This window comes from Sciurus carolinensis, unplaced genomic scaffold (genome assembly GCF_902686445.1).
Source record: "Sciurus carolinensis unplaced genomic scaffold, mSciCar1.2, whole genome shotgun sequence".
NCBI lineage: Eukaryota > Metazoa > Chordata > Mammalia > Rodentia > Sciuridae > Sciurus > Sciurus carolinensis.
The window spans coordinates 15,239-21,524 of NW_025920458.1; the positions used below are offsets into that span (position 1 = coordinate 15,239).

The 6,286-nt window shown below is 33.4% G+C and overlaps 1 non-coding gene across 1 annotated transcript; it reads right to left on the reverse strand.

Annotated features, from left to right (window-relative positions):
- Positions 1-5,335: 5,335 nt before the first annotated feature.
- On the reverse strand, positions 5,336-5,442 carry LOC124975747 (U6 spliceosomal RNA). Its single transcript, XR_007106920.1, has one exon. It is a non-coding gene; the product is annotated as a U6 spliceosomal RNA (small nuclear RNA).
- Between the last annotated feature and the right edge of the window lie 844 nt (positions 5,443-6,286).

Consider the following 6,286-nt stretch of genomic DNA (forward strand, 5'->3'; position numbering starts at 1 on the left):
GACTCGGAGCTTGTTCTGGTCAGAAAGGCTCTCACTAGCGGGCCAGTTCCGTTCCGAGAACCTGGAGAAGCTGGCTGTGTCGAAATAAGAGTCTTAAAGAGATCAATTTCCATAATCAAAGTAGATAAAATTCTCAAGAAATGACTCATCAAAAAATCATCTAAATAAAGCATTATCAAACAGAGTTCAAAGTCATACTACTTAAAAATTATATTCTATGCCAGGAATACTTTTATGTTATTTATTCTGCATTTTGCAATGTGTTTATCTAAGTTGTATGTGCCAGATAAGAGAGCTAAAGAGTTCAGTTTGTTCTGGATGATTTACCTGTAGTTGTTCTTTTCTTGAATTTCAGATACTCGTATCTATTTGAAGGTCCAAACTTTCTTCTAAATCTCAGTATGACTCATACTTTAAAATTAAATTATTTCATGACTGACCAAGTCTCTAAAATTTCACAACAGTGATATTTCTCAAAAGGCATCAATTTTAGAAACTATCAAAAAATTGAGTCTATTGAATTCAAAGCAAAATTTTAAAGACATCTACACTAAAGAAAGCCTGGGAATAATTCAGTTGCTATGTAGTTATGAATTTTGTCTTATTTTTAAAATATTGGACTAAAATTGAAAGTGTTAGAAAAATATACCTTTATTCAGTATAGTCCTTAGACTGTTTCTTTAAAGAAATTATCTAAGGTTTAGGATCTAAAAGAATCAATAAATTAAACCAACAATACTCTAAATAAATATTAACCTAATTAAATATCCTACTAATTGATGGTAACATTGAAGCTTTATTGCCCTTCTTTTAGGGTAAAATAAAAATGTGTTTATTGGTTTTCATAAGTTGTACCTGTGATGTGTTGAAGCACAGCAAATGTACCCAGATTCTACAGTTTGGAGTCCCACCTGTTGCTGTCTGTAAAGTAATAATTTAGGATGTGAGTTAAGTGGGAGAGAAGGTGATTTTGACTAGTGACATTTACTAAGATACAAGATTTGTACATCAAATTACTTATCATAACAACCACTAAGTTTAACATAAACTAAAGTATGATTCATAGGACCGTATTTTTCCATGTCTACATGAACCAATTGCTATTCTTTATGGTAACCTAACTTCCCTTCAAGGTTGTTCTTGATAATATAAATCCATCATTATATTGTTTCTATGGGGACGAAGGGAAATGAAATGACCTCTGTTACTAGCCCAAAGGCCATCATTCCTGAAGAATGACTCTGGAACTCATCAATCACATAAAGATAGTTCTAGATGTTAATTTTTGGTGCAAGTTTCTATGGAAAACTTGGAAATAAGAAACTAGATTTCATTACCATTATTAGTTGTCCAATACAAATTGAATATAAAATTAGGGATAATGATAGAAAATGAAGTCATACTATATTCATTTGTCTCTGTGAATAGTTTATCTATAACTATGAAGTAAAAACAACAAAATTTTTTTTAAGGAAACACTGATAGATATAGTGCCAGACAGGAAGGTTGGCAGGTTTTATCCCTTGGTTTGTAAATACTCATTTATATTAACTGCATCCTATAGTGGACCCTGGTGTTCTCCCTTGATCCCCTAGGATCTGTTTTGTCATTCAAGACAACCCTCCCTCCTTTGGGATCCTTCTGCTTCCAATGTTTGACACCTGAGATTTCATGGCATCTGAAATTGTTTTGTTGCAAATCATTTTGTTGTCTGGGAGTTTACTTCCCCAGGAGTGTCCTTGACCTGTGACTGTTTTACAAAAACGTGTGAAAGCCCAGACCTCTTGTTTCTGTTAGGACAAACTCTGAGGATTAACACTTACCATAGCTCCCCTTTGCAAATAGCTGCTCTCATCGGACATGCCTGAAATCTGAAATTGTGCTCTTATTCCAACTGCACAATGCCTGTCAGGATTCTTCCTATTAACTGATTTCTTCCAGTAGCACTTCCTTAAACAATTGTTGGTACTTTCATCATCATCTCATAATCTGCTCGTGGGGAGCTCAACCTAAATTACTATCCCCCCTCAAATTTAAGAACTTAAAAATGTACAAACCCACACTTATTTCCTAGAAAAATGCAAAAATTCTTTAAAGACTCATTCAGAGAACAAGCAATTACAATTGCCTTGAATAGCTAATTGTGGGAGATGGAATTAGTCATTGGGTCGTGATGTTCATGAAGAAAGGATTAATCTCAATATGATATCATTCTTTCTGCATATAAATACATGTGGGCGTAGGACAATGGGAAAATATACCAGGTTTTTTCAAGGGCAGAGGAAGAAACACGATGAAGGTGAATGTGTACAGAAAGAGCTTATTAATAAGATTAAGTGGATTGAAAAAAATCCAACAAGAGAAAAATATGAGCAGAAAGAAAAGAATAATGAAATGATTTTCATTCCCTCCAGACTTCCCATTATCTTTTATTTATCCCATTTTAGGAGAGACATTTTTATAGAGTTTATATGGTACAAATCTGGAGAGTAAAATGGATAAATAAACTGTTACTTTATAAAAACTTTTACATACTGAAGAACAGTCAAAGGATATGTTTTAAATAATCTACTAAGTGAGATTCTAGTTCTAACCTCTGAAAATAAAGCAAAAAAAAAAAGCAGTAAGGTCTAAGTACACAAAGGGGAAATAGCCACTTAAGCATGAAAACAAACATGAACAATCACTATTCAGAAACACAGAGTATCACTAGGCTGAATAGGGCACACTGCCCTGCTTCAGTGAAAGTGCCATTAAGGGCAAAAAATGGGTCTGCCTGGCTCACTACTGAAACACTGAAAGATACCTAAACATACTTTTTGAATGGATTATCATTAATTAATCATGATTTTAAAGTAACATTGGTTTATTTATTTACAAAGGAGATGATCCCTAGATTTAGCACACATCAGGAATTTAAAAATATACATTGAATAAAAAGTCTAAATATTGGAACTGGGAAACATTCTCTTTCAAGTATAATTTCACTTACATGAATAATGGGAACAAATGATTTAAATCTTGACTATCCTAAAATTTTGTAACTGTATGGATTCAATAGGCACTTAACTTGAAAAAAAAAAAGGAAATCTCGTTTCTCACAAAACCTACAGAAAATAATTACACTGTGCTAAATCTTAGGCCTAAAGAATTGCAGGAGAGGTTATTGTAACTTAAGTTAAATAAACACCAGGGAATTTTAAGGAATTTAAAGAATTTTTAAGTGATGATAGAGTTAATGTCATTGATATCATTAGGACTAAGTAAAATAGACATACTAGAACATGACGAAGGAATAGAACAATATGAGAGAAACTTTTAAAATACAATATTTCATCTCATCTATACACAATATCTAATAGATGGAGAGAAGGAGGCATATTGGGAATTTAGTAGCATTAAATAACAGTATTAAGAGCAGTTATATTCTTAAAAAATTTTAAAGAGGCCCTATGTCCTAGACTGATCTATAAGATTTAAAATATATTTCTTTCATCTCCTTCAGTTTCAGTATTCTGCTACCTACTCAATAATTTCTCCTGGAAGGTTCCATATTTCAGCTCTTTTTTTACAACTTTGATGCTTTTTATCGGACATGTGCATCCCACATTAACAGTACACATGGCTCAGTCAGAGGAGAGTTTGACAATGGATATACTAACTCATTGACAGGATAGTAACATTTTCTTCATTTGCACAATGTGATACGTTTCTAGTGAATGGAAGGCAATATCAATGGATGTCCAAGACATGAACTTTTTTTTAAAAAAAGGAAATTGAATCATAATTATATTAAGTAACTTGCTCACATGGACTATTTTACACCAACCCTGGGAGGTAGCTTCTATTACTATTGAATGGATGAGAAAGTTATATATGACATTTTTGTACTTTCTCATAGTGTATGATTTCTGCTCCAGCTCAAATATCTTGGCCATGTCAGATGGCATTTTTTAAAAGGCTATTGTAAAAAAGCCTTATATAAAAAAACTCTATTACTTAATTTTTCTTCTCTTTAAATAGGCAACATCATCCCTTCTTGTTTAATGAAAATTGTTACTAGAACTAATTAATTCCTTCTTGAAGATTTCAGTTAATATGCTTGACTTCTTTTAGAGAATTACAATTCTCAATGCTGGCTCTCTGCTGGTAATAAAAAAACCAGAAAGGAAAAAGGATAGTGAGGCAGGGAAGAAACAAATGATATATACAGGGCATTCCTAACAGGAAAATACATCATTAAATCAAACTGCCTTGGGCGTTAGGATGAGATTTTCCTCCATAGAATCTGAAGACATTGGTCTTCCTCAGTCTTGAAAAGTGGTGTTTGCAAGAATCAAGAAAATGACTGACAGGGGTTTAGATACATTTCAGCATTTAATACAGTCAATTCTCCACACCCACATCTTCAATCAACAGTGGATTAAAGTATTTTTTAAAATATTGTCTGTACTGAACATGTACAAACTTTTTCTTGACATTATTCCTAAACAATAAAGTATAATAACTATATAACATTTACATTTTAATAGATGTTTTAAGTAATCTAAAGGTAATTTAAAGCATATAGGAAGAAGTGTTTAGGTTATATGCAGATATTACACCATTTTGTGTAAAGGACTTTTTAAATTTGTTTTTCAGTTATACATAATAGTAGAATGTATTTTGATGTATCATATATATGTGGAGTATAACTTCCCATTCTTGTGGTTGTACATGAGGTGGAGTTACGTTGGTTGTGTATTTGTATATGAGCACAGGAAAGTTATGTCCAATTCATTCTACTGTCTTTCCCATTCCCATTCCCCTTCCCTTCCCCTCACTCCCCTTGTCCAATCCAGTGAACCTCCCCTTCACCTTCCCACCACACCTATTGTGAGTTTGCATCCACATATTAAAGAAAACATTCAGCCTTTTGTTTTTTGGCTGAATATTTCTCTTAGCATGACAGTCTCCAGTTCCATCCATTTACAAGCAAATGCCATTATTTCATTTTTCTTTATGTCTCAGTAATATTCCATCCTATATATGTATCACATTGGCTTTATCCATTCATTTGTTGAAGAGTACTTAGGTTGATTTGATTCCTTAGCAATTGTGAATTGGGCTGCTATAAACATTGAGGTGGCTGCATCACTGTAGTATGCTCATTTTAAGTCCTTTGGGTATAAGCCAGGAGTGAGAAAACTGGGTCGAATGGTAAAGAGAGCAAGCTTGAGAGTTTCGGTAATAATTATGACAGGTAAACGACAACAATTATTTTTCAAAAAAATTATTTTAAGCTGAGTTTGAGAACTTGGTTATAGGAGGAGGCATGGAATTCCTATGCTCCTTAAAAAATATGGACTACTTCATGAATTTGCACGTCATCCTTGCATAAGGGACATACTAATCTTCTCTGCATTGTTGCAATTTTAGTACATGTGCTGCTGTAGTGAGCATAGTAAACACTGCTTTTTTAAAACATATTTTTTCATTGTAGAACACAATACCTTTGTTTATTTTTATGTTGTGCTGAGGTTCGAACCCAGTGACTCACACATGCTAGGCAAGCACTGTACCACTGAGCTATAGCCCTGGCCCTAAATACTGTTTTGAAGAGATAAATAATCAAAAGAGAAACGTCCCTCTTCCCCAACAAACAAACACACCTATGAGACTGACTATAAAGCATTAAATAGGATAACAAGTATATGTGCTAAGACCTGACATGATAGCTTGTAATTGGGACCTTTTAGATTTTGTAATATAAGAAATTGTGGTGGCATGATTAGAGGGGAGGAATGTGTCTATATGGGGGGTGGTATATCAGGAACATCAGAGATAATTCTGGAACTATCACATAAAGAAATTGTAACCATGATGTTACATGGCCACTACAGATAAGACTGCTTCTACTACTGAAATTGATCATGCCAGGGGACCAAGATTCACCTAGGTCTTAGGATTAGATTAATGGAATTTAAATGTCTGCTTCTCACATTACTTAGATAATCTGTAAGACGTACATGAAAATAGACACCAAAACCAAAAAGCCACTGGTAAACAGTTCCTTACTTGTATATTTAGCTTCTTTCTGTCTTCCTATTAATCTGGTGATTCATATTTCAAAAGATATTTAATAATAGAGTCATTTCACGGTGGCAGACACCAATCAAGGACCACAAGGACAATTTGGTCTTGATAAAACAGGAGACAATGGTTATGATTTCTTTAGGCTTAATGTGACTCTTAGATTATTTAAAAGTCACACGTACATTAGTTATCATTCAAGAATATGAAAGTC